Genomic DNA, 13044 nt, shown 5'->3' on the forward strand with positions numbered 1-13044 from the left:
GAGAAACCCTTCCAGGTCCACATCTTCCAACCCTTCCAGGTCCACAATAGGTTTCTATGATGACCCATTCATAATTGGTAAAAATGTTTCCATAGCGCGGTTTAACCTTTTTCAAATTCGCTCCCTATACCTCAACCTATCACAATTCCACTGTAAGCGGGGAACGACTTCATAAAAGATCAAACCCGCTTGAAGATCTGCGCTTCTGTGCCTGAATCCTGGTAGCTGTGTTGCTGTGAGGTCCATAAGTGGTTTGACAATCTGAGAAAAAGCCTTCATAAATTTTCTGTAGTAATTGGCAAACCCCAGAAAACGTTGCAATTTTTTAAGGTCGCTAGGTTGAACTCAATCAATTATGATTTGCACATTCCCAGAGTCCATCTTAAACCCAATAGCTGACACATTAAACCCCAGGAAAGAGATTTCTTGAGCAGAAATTGGCCTATTGAAAGGATTGATGTACACCAAAGGCAAGGACTCTGTATTGAGTGGAGCCATTTTTCAAGATGAGGGCTGCTCTGCAAACCCTTGTCACTTGCATATTTGTTGTTGTATGTGAAGTAAAAATTCATAGTAGGAGAAAGACGCCTCTGAACGGTCTTCAATTAAGCGTTGGAAAAATTCTGTCTTTTCAGCACTGTCGTCTCTTAAATGACAAAGATAAATTACTTCTATAAAGCAGAACAAGGCAAGTATTAAATTACTTTCTATTCACCCAACATTAACATTTTCTAGAAGGCTCAAGTGATAGAACTCATTTATTAAAAGAAACTTTAGCGTATCCAAGAAAACTATTCCCACATAATGCATACATAAATCAATTCGTCATACTTGCTACTAGACTTAGGACATACATTTCTGAGGATCTCACATCTTCAAGAGTGGTAAGATTCTGGGTTTGGGAGATGTGACAAAATCGAAAGGATATAAGCCCCGATTTATCACTAAAGTTTCCAACACAATTCTCAAGTGTCACAACATTTTTGCACAATTTGTAGTCACAGCCACATCCAATATATATTTTTTAAAAGTAAGGGAAGCTTAGCCAGGTCATGGCTCAAAATCACCATAATTTACGCCCCCAAAAAAGTGGTGTCCGTTATGAGAAAGTGCTCAAGTCTCTGATTGGCGTATATTTCATTAGGTGGCGCATGCCAGATGAAAGATGTGCCACATTCTGAATGCATTATTAAAAAATGACCTATAGTTTAAATCTGGTTTATGTGTACAAGGGAGTCTGTCACCAGAATTTCACCCACCAAACTACTTATATGGGAAAGTAGCTCTTTCAAAGAGAAGTCCAGCAACACCTTTACATGGCCAGTCCGTCCCTCTGCTACTGGAAATTCAGTGTTTAAAGTTATATGCAAAATCGGCTGTAGAAGTGAAGCCTGTGTCACTCTATTCCTGCCCAGCACCGCCTCCTCCTGCTTGACTGGTAGCCTTTATGCTGGTGTGACTTAAGGCAATAAGCCGTTTGTCAAACAGAAGAGGTGGCTCTGAGCAAGGAATAGGGCTGGAGTGACAGAGGCTTCAGATCCATCATAGTCTTTCTAGTTTTTAAACTCCTAGCTTCTGGTTGTTTCCACATGTACATTAGCAGCAATGAATAGCGGGGGAGAAAGATCAGCTGTAACATCACTTATTGTGAATTGTAGATGCTGGGTATACAGGTGTTAGCTGTTATTGTTATCTGTCTCAGGCAATTTGGAGCCTTGCTAACAATTCACTAGTGTGTGAGTGTCTTCCAATCTTACACTGTCCAATCGTGGCTTACTCTCTTTTTACATATGTATATACATACACTTAGAAACACCTTTTTGTCAAGAAGAATGGTAACAAGCAGCTTTCAATTTATCCATCCTTTTCTAGAAGGAATAACAGAGGAACTGCACAAAACAGATCTAAAAATAGAAGTTGCAAAACTGGTATTTCATGGAAAAGATTAGTAAAAAAAAATTTCCTCAAAACACATACTCACTTTAGTACATACAAAACAGGGTTTAAAGGACTGTCTTGCGTAAGCCGTGATATAAAATTTCTTGTTCTTTCAGATGCCACGGTGTCCAACTCTGGAAGCTGGGTCTGCAAAAGAAAACACCTGCATCAAACAAACTGCTTTGCACTCAGTAAAGGAGGATAGAGGTGCACGAGAAAATAGGGGATTACCCTGAGTCACAACATAAAAAATTCCTCACACTCTCAAGTAGTTTGATGCAGAAGAAAAAAAAACATTTATTTTTCAATTTTTCATACAAGTGATATAGAAGAACACTGAGCGACATGTCTTGCACTGACATTTCGACCCTCCCGGGTCTTTATCAAATGGTCGCTTATGGTCCAGGATGGAGACATGAGGATGAGCGTGATGGCAGCTGACAAGCACACTAATTCTCATGCCTCCATCCGGTGATGTATTTACCTCTCCACTGGTTTAGGTTGTCTGGGACACAGACCTTAATTCTTTCACAACCCAAGACCATGAAAAATTCTGTTAATAACACCCACCCTATACCACCAGAAAGAAGTTACTACTATTTTTTATTGCTGAAAATTGATGGGGTCATAAGATCCCCCCCCACCAAAAATAAAAAAAAAACAAAAAGCACTTTAAATTATGCACTTCAAACTTTTTATAAATCGTATGGGATCTTTTCAGATGAATATTCAACAATAAACTAGTGATAGCTACACTAGTGATATCACTTATAAAAATAGAGAAATTGCTTTAACGGGTTAATGATTCTTATACCATAAATGTTTATCACGGCTCAGGAAGGTCACCAAGGTCTGTAAAAACAAAATTAACTGGTAGTTCTGTGCTGGATCCAATACTGCTCTTCCAGCAATCAAGTGATCGCCGGGCCAAATTAAAGTAATGAGTGTTGTGCAACTAAAGGCAGAGGAAGAAAGATTATTTAAAAAAAATAAGCTGCCATGCAGATTACTTGTGGTTTTAGGATTTTGACTGCAGTCACATTTCAACAGTGATGGTAAAATGACCAAAAATATATGCATAGTTGTACTTACCATTTTTTGCGGCACTGATGCATAGTTAGGGAACCCTAGAACATCCTTCAAAAAATTAGTGTCACAATTCCTTCCAACCCAGAGGTAAAGTGTCTATAGAAGAAAAAAAAAATAAAAATCAGATTTAGAAAGATTACACGTTAGTTGTAAAATGCTACAAAATGTGTTGATGAAATACAGGCTAGAAGTACATGTCTACATTGTAAGGCATTTTCTATCGGTCTAAGTAACCTCAAACTAAATCTACAGTGAAATCTCATTTCTACAATTTATATGTTTGGAGCACTGGAAATTACCAAAACCCTTACACAGAGAGAAGACAAGATAACACAAGGCTATATATAAAAATATATGGTCACATAAAAAATAAACAGACACGACACTCAAATAAATTTGATGGCATTAAATGGCTGTGACATTTATTAAGGGTTAAATAACTTATTAAAAATTCTCAATAAATAACCAATAAATAAACCGAATCTTTATTAACCAATCCATAATTTCAGTCCATAAACCAGTCCCAAACGCCAAGGACTAACAGGCCTTGGCTCACCCTCACTAATAAACATCACAGTTATTTTTCAATGCAATTTTGAAGTCCCAAATTGAAGATGTCTAAACTAACATCTGAAAGATGGACTAAATCTTCCCTGTAAAAACTGCTCAGAAACCCTTCCAGGTCCACATCTTCCAACCCTTCCAGGTCCACAATAGGTCTGTATGATGACCCATTCAAAATTGGTAAAAAAAAATTCCATAGCGCGGTTTGACCTTTTTCAAATTCGCTCCCTATACCTCAACCTATCACAATTCCACTGTAAGCGGGGAACAACTTCAGAAAAGATCAAACCAGCTTGAAGATCTGCGCTTCTGTGCCTGAATCCTGGTAGCTGTGTTGCTGTGAGGTCCATAAGAGGTTTGACAATCTGAGAAAAAGCCTTCATAAATTTTCTGTAGTAATTGGCAAACCCCAGAAAACGTTGCAATTTTTTAAGGTCGCTAGGTTGAACTCAATCAATTATGGTTTGCACATTCCCAGAGTCCATCTTAATCCCATAAATTTTTAGAAACTGACTCTGTTCATGATACAAGATTAATAAATCAAGGCAATTGCCAAAATTATTATTTATAAATATATATATATGTTTTATTAAACAATGCGATTTGAAAACACACAGACAGTGCAATAATTGAACCTTAAAATCAATACACACAAAAAAACAGCAGGGCAGCCGTGCGTGTCAGGAAAGATTTGAAGTACAAAACATTAGACTCAGAAGTTGCTGAAAGGGTTAATGCCTGAGAGACCAGAAGGCGATTGAACAATGGGAACAAAACAAGGTATTGTAAATATTTGTGTAAAGAAGAAGTGCCAAGTTGCAACACTCCAGGACTCTCAAAACACGGGTCACAGAATTGGATATAAATTAGTGCAATCAAAGGATTACATGAAACACCGATGATATAACAAATCCGACAATTGTGATTCTACACAAATGCATGGCAGATCGTAATACCCTATGATATACAGGGTTTTTACAATTGTGGATAAGAACATACAGTAAATAGAGAGAAAAGTTTTTTTACCCAGCTCACCTGTGCAATGGAAGCCAAAAACCTGGGCTGTGCACGGAGAAAGGGTTTGGAGAGCCAATCCATGTGCATAGAGAGTAGTTGAGGGATTTCACCAGCACAAAACTCCAGGCATCTTATTCTTTAAAATAAAACTTCTTTATTTCTTGTCATTTAAAAAGTCCATGCAATAGTGGTAAAGCCCATGTTAGAGAGGACGCGTTTCGAACATCCAGTTCTTATTCAATCTCTAAACCATCTAGTCACAGAACTGTTTAAAAAGGGCTAGACCCAAAAATGTGATCAAATGGAAGGAAAGAGCAGGATAATTACAAAAACATTAACCCATTGTGTTGGATCACTCCATATAGTGCCATGACACCCATATACATACATGGTGTTTAAGCAAGATTAGTATGCAAACATCAATTCATTTCTTTTATTTAAACCTTTAGGAAATCTTGTGCCCATTAAAAACATCCATTTTATTTCTCTTTGAAAAAGGATATCCTTCAAATTTCCACCTCTTCTAGGTAGTTTAATTTTTTCTATGGCATTAACTTTCATGCCTTTCAAATCCCCTGCATGTGCGTCGCGAAAATGCTGAGACGCTCCTGATAATTTTCTCGTGGTGGCATTATTCACATCATAGATGTGTTCAGATATCCTTTTTCTAAGTGGGCGACAAGTGCTGCCTATATATTGCAGCTGACAAATGGTACAAGATATTAAATAAACTACATGGTCTGAACTGCAGTTTATTAGTGACATTATTTTATAGGTTTTTTTATCTGTATATGAGGAAAAATCCTTTACATTTAACATATAACCGCATAGTCCACACGATCTGTGGCCACATTTAAACGAACCTGTACTAGGTAACCAATTGCCGGTATTTTTTTCCCCATTAGTGGAACCGCACCTGTTTTTGTGATCACTTGGTGATAACATGGATCCCAATGTGATGTTCCTTTTGGAAACAAATTTAACTCCATTTTTTAGAATTTGATATAATGTGTCACCTGTAGATAAAATGGGTAGATATTTTTTGATAATTTTAATTACATCATAATAGTTCTTACTATATGTTGTTGAAAAAACAACCGACAATTCCTTTTGGGAACTGTTTTTGATTCTATTCATGTCCAAATATTGTGACCTACTCACTTTACTCGCCTTGATTTTGGCTTTTTGAAGGTTTTTCAATTTATAACCTCTTGCCAAAAACCTCCTTTCAATAATATCGCATTCTACCTCAAAACTATTTTGAGTATTACAACACCTCCTGGCACGGACATATTCACCTGTAGGGATGTTATCAATGACATGTCTTGGATGGCAACTTCCCGCATGTAATAGCGAGTTGTCTGATATGGGTTTTCTATAAAGGCTGCAATTAATTTCTCCATTATCACCCTTCCCATGAAACTGTATATCCAAAAAATTGATTTTTGATACATCATGAAAAAAGGTGAAAAAAAGATTATGGGCATTATTGTTGATGTAAAAAATAAAATCCTCAATTTTTTTATTTGGATTTTGCCATACAATGAGTACATCATCTATAAATCTCAGATATAATGCTATATCCGAGAAAAAGGGATTACATTGATTGAAAATATATTGTTCTTCCCACCAAAACATAAATATGCCCGCTAAAGAAGGGGAAAATCGTGCGCCCATTGAACATCCCTGCAATTGAACATATCCTTTGTTTAGAAAGGTAAAATAGTTGTTTTTGAGTAGAAAATCAGTCACATCCACCAAATAATTTTGAAGTTCAAGTGAGTAGTCAGAATATTTGTTGAGCAAATCTCTCAAGGCCAAAATGGCAAGAGAATGTGGAATGGATGTATATAGTGATTGTACATCACAAGTTAACCAACTGTAATTATCCTGCCATTTTATCTGAGAGATAATATTCAACACATGTTTGCTATCCAATACATAGCCATACAATGCTATACCCGTGCTCCCTGTGATCTGCGACCAGGAACTTTTCAGTAAGTCAATTTCTACTGCTTTGGATTTTCCAAAAAGAGACATTGTATATGATGATGTTGTATGACTTATAGTTCCTCACAAGATTGTGTTATAACAATGGAAGACCAGATGAATAATGCTAATAGCAATCAGAATTGTGAAAGCTTTGTTACTTCAGATAGATTACGAATGGAAAGAGCTGCAAAAATGTTTTCATTAAATAAGCAAGATATGCCTTTGGAAACGCATACAGAAATGAATCAAATTATGTGGGAATTAGAAAAAGTAATGTCAGCGAGAATACGTACCTGGTGGGACAGCAAAACCTTGCAAGCATATCTTGATAAAAGCATGGTTCCCAGAGGACTTCGCTTGAACAAAAGACCCACAGTAGAATTTAATCAAGAATTTGTTGCAAAATGGGATGAAATCTTATCTGAATGCTCCAAGAGACTTATTCAATTAATTATAGAACAAGAACAAAATAAAATAGGTGTGTTGGAGAATAAGATTAAAGAAATCGAAGTTTCCCTTGCACAATATTCGAGTCTGGACACTTATAAAACCATGAAAGACCAGATAAATGTCAAAATTATTGCTCTTGAGGATACAATCACTGCATTTAAAGAAAAAAAGTTTGTTCGAGATTTACGGGACTATGAGGATAATAAAATCTACAATTGGCATAATTCCAGGAGATTTTTTCAAGCTGGTCCCAAATCCATTCTGAAAAATAACAAAAGACGCAACAATCCTACTCGTGTAAATTTTTCTTCTACAGATTTTGAAACGACTGATGTGGACTCTACAGATTATAATACGGACACGTCCGATACCAATTTTGACACTCCATCTACTTCATCAAGCGTGTCAAAAAACTTGAAAAACCAGCCGTTTTTTCAGAAAAATCGAAAAAAACAAGGAGGAGCGGCCGCAAACACGGAAAGTCATGTGTATCAACACAATCATTATACGAGGGGGAAGAGGAAATGAATATTGATAATAATAATTTTTCTGTCATAAATATGTCGGCATGCATTTTAAACAGTAGTGAAATAAGTGTTTTGAAAAGGGGTTTAAATTTTGTTCCCAATAAGAGGTTTGATCTTTTTAAAACAATATTAGATGTTAATAAGTTCATCCGAAAAATAACAGTAAAAAAACACTTTTTCAGAATGAAAATGGGTCTAATGTTCCTAATGTTTCAAATGCATCAGCCGACACATATTTCTCTCCCATGTCATTTAAAGAACAAATGGCTTTACAAAATTTGCATGATTTATCAAGTGACAGTGGTACTAAATCTAATTCACATTATGCGGTTTCCCATTTTAATGTTCCTAATCCACGTTTCTATCCCATTCCCTCGAGGTGTGACCAGATGACTGACTTCCAGAATGTAGTAGAGAAAGAGTTAACTGCTCTTTCTCATTCACAAGAACCTATGGTTCAAAATTTGTCTAAAACTGAGAAGGATGCGGTTATTTCCCTACAAAAAAATGTAAACATCATAATAAAAAATTCTGATAAGGGGGGAGCAGTCGTAGTTTTGGACACAGGACTTTATGAAAGGGAGATATTAACTATGTTACAGGATTGCGATACCTACAGGAGAGTCGATTATTACCCCTCTGCAGGCATAAAAAAATCCTTGGAGAAAATTTTGGAGGAAGGTTTTCATTTGGGTTTAATGGATGAAAAATTGAGAGATTATCTTAATCCCTCTTATTGTCTAATACCACTATTACATGCCTTACCCAAGTCACATAAAGATCAGTTTCCCCCAAAAATGAGACCAATTGTTTCAGGTATCGATTCTTATACTGAACACCTGGCAGAATGGTTAGACAACCATCTCCAATTTCTTCCCAAAATGTCCCCTGGCTATGTATTGGATAGCAAACATGTGTTGAATATTATCTCTCAGATAAAATGGCAGGATAATTACAGTTGGTTAACTTGTGATGTACAATCACTATATACATCCATTCCACATTCTCTTGCCATTTTGGCCTTGAGAGAGTTGCTCAACAAATATTCTGACTACTCACTTGAACTTCAAAATTATTTGGTGGATGTGACTGATTTTCTACTCAAAAACAACTATTTTACCTTTCTAAACAAAGGATATGTTCAATTGCAGGGATGTTCAATGGGCGCACGATTTTCCCCTTCTTTAGCGGGCATATTTATGTTTTGGTGGGAAGAACAATATATTTTCAATCAATGTAATCCCTTTTTCTCGGATATAGCATTATATCTGAGATTTATAGATGATGTACTCATTGTATGGCAAAATCCAAATAAAAAAATTGAGGATTTTATTTTTTACATCAACAATAATGCCCATAATCTTTTTTTCACCTTTTTTCATGATGTATCAAAAATTAATTTTTTGGATATACAGTTTCATGGGAAGGGTGATAATGGAGAAATTAATTGTAGCCTTTATAGAAAACCCATATCAGGCAACTCGCTATTACATGCGGGTAGTTGCCATCCAAGACATGTCATTGATAACATCCCTACAGGTGAATATGTCCGTGCCAGGAGGTGTTGTAATACTCAAAATAGTTTTGAGGTGGAATGCGATATTATTGAAAGGAGGTTTTTGGCAAGAGGTTATAAATTGAAAAACCTTCAAAAAGCCAAAATCAAGGCGAGTAAAGTGAGTAGGTCACAATATTTGGACATGAATAGAATCAAAAACAGTTCCCAAAAGGAATTGTCGGTTGTTTTTTCAACAACATATAGTAAGAACTATTATGATGTAATTAAAATTATCAAAAAATATCTACCCATTTTATCTACAGGTGACACATTATATCAAATTCTAAAAAATGGAGTTAAATTTGTTTCCAAAAGGAACATCACATTGGGATCCATGTTATCACCAAGTGATCACAAAAACAGGTGCGGTTCCACTAATGGGGAAAAAAATACCGGCAATTGGTTACCTAGTACAGGTTCGTTTAAATGTGGCCACAGATCGTGTGGACTATGCGGTTATATGTTAAATGTAAAGGATTTTTCCTCATATACAGATAAAAAAACCTATAAAATAATGTCACTAATAAACTGCAGTTCAGACCATGTAGTTTATTTAATATCTTGTACCATTTGTCAGCTGCAATATATAGGCAGCACTTGTCGCCCACTTAGAAAAAGGATATCTGAACACATCTATGATGTGAATAATGCCACCACGAGAAAATTATCAGGAGCGTCTCAACATTTTCGTGACGCACATGCAGGGGATTTGAAAGGCATGAAAGTTAATGCCATAGAAAAAATTAAACTACCTAGAAGAGGTGGAAATTTGAAGGATATCCTTTTTCAAAGAGAAATAAAATGGATGTTTTTAATGGGCACAAGATTTCCTAAAGGTTTAAATAAAAGAAATGAATTGATGTTTGCATACTAATCTTGCGTATGTATATGGGTGTCATGGCACTATATGGAGTGATCCAACACAATGGGTTAATGTTTTTGTAATTATCCTGCTCTTTCCTTCCATTTGATCACATGTTTGGGTTAGCCCTTTTTAAACAGTTCTGTGACTAGATGGTTTAGAGATTGAATAAGAACTGGATGTTCGAAACGCGTCCTCTCTAACATGGGCTTTACCACTATTGCATGGACTTTTTAAATGACAAGAAATAAAGAAGTTTTATTTTAAAGAATAAGATGCCTGGAGTTTTGTGCTGGTGAAATCCCTCAACTACTCAGTAAATAGAGAGATCTGCAAGATCAGTTATTATATATCTACTCCAGTACAAATGTTCCATCTTTAAACATAATGCAGACTACAAATGAGTCAGACAGATCTGTATTGCAGCGGTAAATGAGAAAACAACATAAAACCATGTGGACAGAAGTTCTCCAGGGCTATTGAAATGACCCACCAGTGGTTACCTGACCGAACATGCTGCCCTGCACCTCAACACGTGTTTCGCTATTGCTTCATCGGGAGGTGCAGGGAGTGTGCTGCCAGCGGTTTAAATCCCATACTGTGGAGCTTACCCGCCAATAGCGGCGCACACAGGCACGCCGAGGCCCGTCTCCCAGCAACACATCGGCGTCAGGAAATGTCAGTGAATGCATGTGCAGACATCCATAGAGATGCCAAGTACTGGGGGGAGAGGCATCAGAGAGCCAGCGCGCGCACAGGCTGGGAGCCATAGACACCATTGTGGAATCAGGCAAACTATGGGCAAAATACAGTAAAACAGTTCAAATGATGCTGATAATATAAACGCCACATATTGTTGCCTGATGATGAGATGGATGTTCATTATAATCATAAGAGATTTCTAATTCATCCACTAGGGACCGCCAGATCTATAAATTAAAAATAAGATAAAATAAATGTCATGATACAAAGACATGGCCCAAAAGAGCCCCTACTCATCAGCAGCGTCAGAGTACAAGTAATTAATCATAATAATTCATGTATTGATACATAGTATCAAAAGTTTATTCCTCATGAAAAAATAATGAAAAATCATGATATGAAAAGGCATGGTGGAAAAAAGTGCAAAAAATATATCACAGGAGGTAAAGAGGGAGGAGCCTACATCATATCAAAAAGGGCTTGAAGCTTACGGCATCGTTGAGTCCCTTGGGCTTAACGGTATTGAGGATTGTTATTCAGCGATCCTCCTTCTTATGGAGAATATTTGTGGTGTCACCACCTCTAATTCCCATATTGACCTTGTCAATTCCCCTAAATTTAAGTTGTCTCCAATTACAACTATGGTGATCCCTGAAGTGTCTTGGAATGTTTTTCAACTGGGCTATCTCATCGGGTCTCTCGGCTTTTGTAGCATTCTTTATGTCCCGTATGTGTTCTAACACTCTTACCCTTAGCTCACGGGTAGTGAGCCCTACATAGATCAGCCCACATGGGCATGATGCCCAGTAGACAACATTCATGGGCCGACAATTAATAAATTGCAAAATTTTGTAGGTTTTTGATCGTGAGGAGTCCCAGAATTCAAATGCCCGATCTATCTGGGGGCAAGCACCACAGTCACCGCATGAGAAGGATCCACATCTCGGGCCCCTAATTGTGAACAGATGACTGATGTTACGTGGTGTGTAATGACTCCTCACGATCAAATCCCTAAGTGTTCTAGATCTCCTAGGGGTAATGGCGGGTCTTGAAGTGAGGATGGGGGCAAGATCTTGATCTGCCATAAGTATAGGCCAGTATTTTGACACTATGGTGGACATTTCACGCCATTGTGCATGATATGGAGTAATTAGCCGAATCGTGTCATCAGTTGCTCTGTGTTTAACTTTCAGGAGTTCTTCATGGGATGTTCTTTTTGCCCTTTCGTATCCCCTCTGAATAGAATGATGAGAATAATGCCTAGCTCCAAATCGCCTTTTAAGATCCAGAGACTGGCTCTCAAATAACGCATCGCTCGAACACACCCTGCGTGCTCTTAAAAATTGTCCAGTGGGTATTGCATTTATTACGTGGAATGGATGTGACGACCTGGCGTCCAGAAGGGAATTAACAGCTGTCTTCTTGCGAAATATATCAGTGCATAGTGTACCATCACAGCCCTTGGTGATCACAACGTCCAGAAACTCGATTTTCTCAGTGCTGGTGGTGAAGTAAGATGAATATTTTTAGTATTAACGGTGAGCCACTGCACAAAGGACTCCAGCTGGTGGACCTCCCCCTGCCAAATCAAAAAAATATCATCAATATAGCGCAGCCACATGTGGACTGCGCCAAACTCAAAATCCGGAAAATGAATGGACCGTTCCCAATATCCAAGAAAGAGGTTTGCATATGAGGGCGCACAAGACGCCCCCATCGCAACTCCTCTCTCTTGGAGATAGAAACGGTCCTTAAATAAGAAAAAATTGTGAGTAAGAATGAAACGCAATAATACTAAGAGGAGGTCCACGAGCTGGCTGTCAAGACTTGTTGTTCTAAGAAAAAATTCCACAGCCTCCAACCCATCAAAGTGATTGATTGATGTGTACAGCGACTCAATATCTGCGGTCACCATTATAACATTTGTTTCCAGCACCAATCCATCCAGTCTATTAAGAAACTCTGTTGAGTCACGAATATAGGACGGTAATGTGACCACCAAGGGCTTAAAATAGTGATCCAAAAATTTACACACCGGCTCACACAAGTTGTTATTACCGGAGACGATGGGTCTTCCGGGGGGGGGCATAATAAATTGTTGTGCACTTTCGGTAGAAAATATATAGTCGGAATGGTTGGAAACTGAACAAGTAATCCCTCCAATATGGATTTGAGGATTATGCCATTTTCGTGAGCTAGATATAATATGTCTGAGAGCTGACTACGGAATCTGGCAGTAGGATCTATTTTAAGTTTCAAATAACAAACACTGTTAAGCTGTTTAAAGGCTTCTGCCTCATATTGATCTTTAGACCACAACACTACGTTTCCACCTTTATCGGCCT

This window comes from Anomaloglossus baeobatrachus, chromosome 1, assembly GCF_048569485.1.
Source record: "Anomaloglossus baeobatrachus isolate aAnoBae1 chromosome 1, aAnoBae1.hap1, whole genome shotgun sequence".
Taxonomy (NCBI): Eukaryota; Metazoa; Chordata; class Amphibia; order Anura; family Aromobatidae; genus Anomaloglossus; species Anomaloglossus baeobatrachus.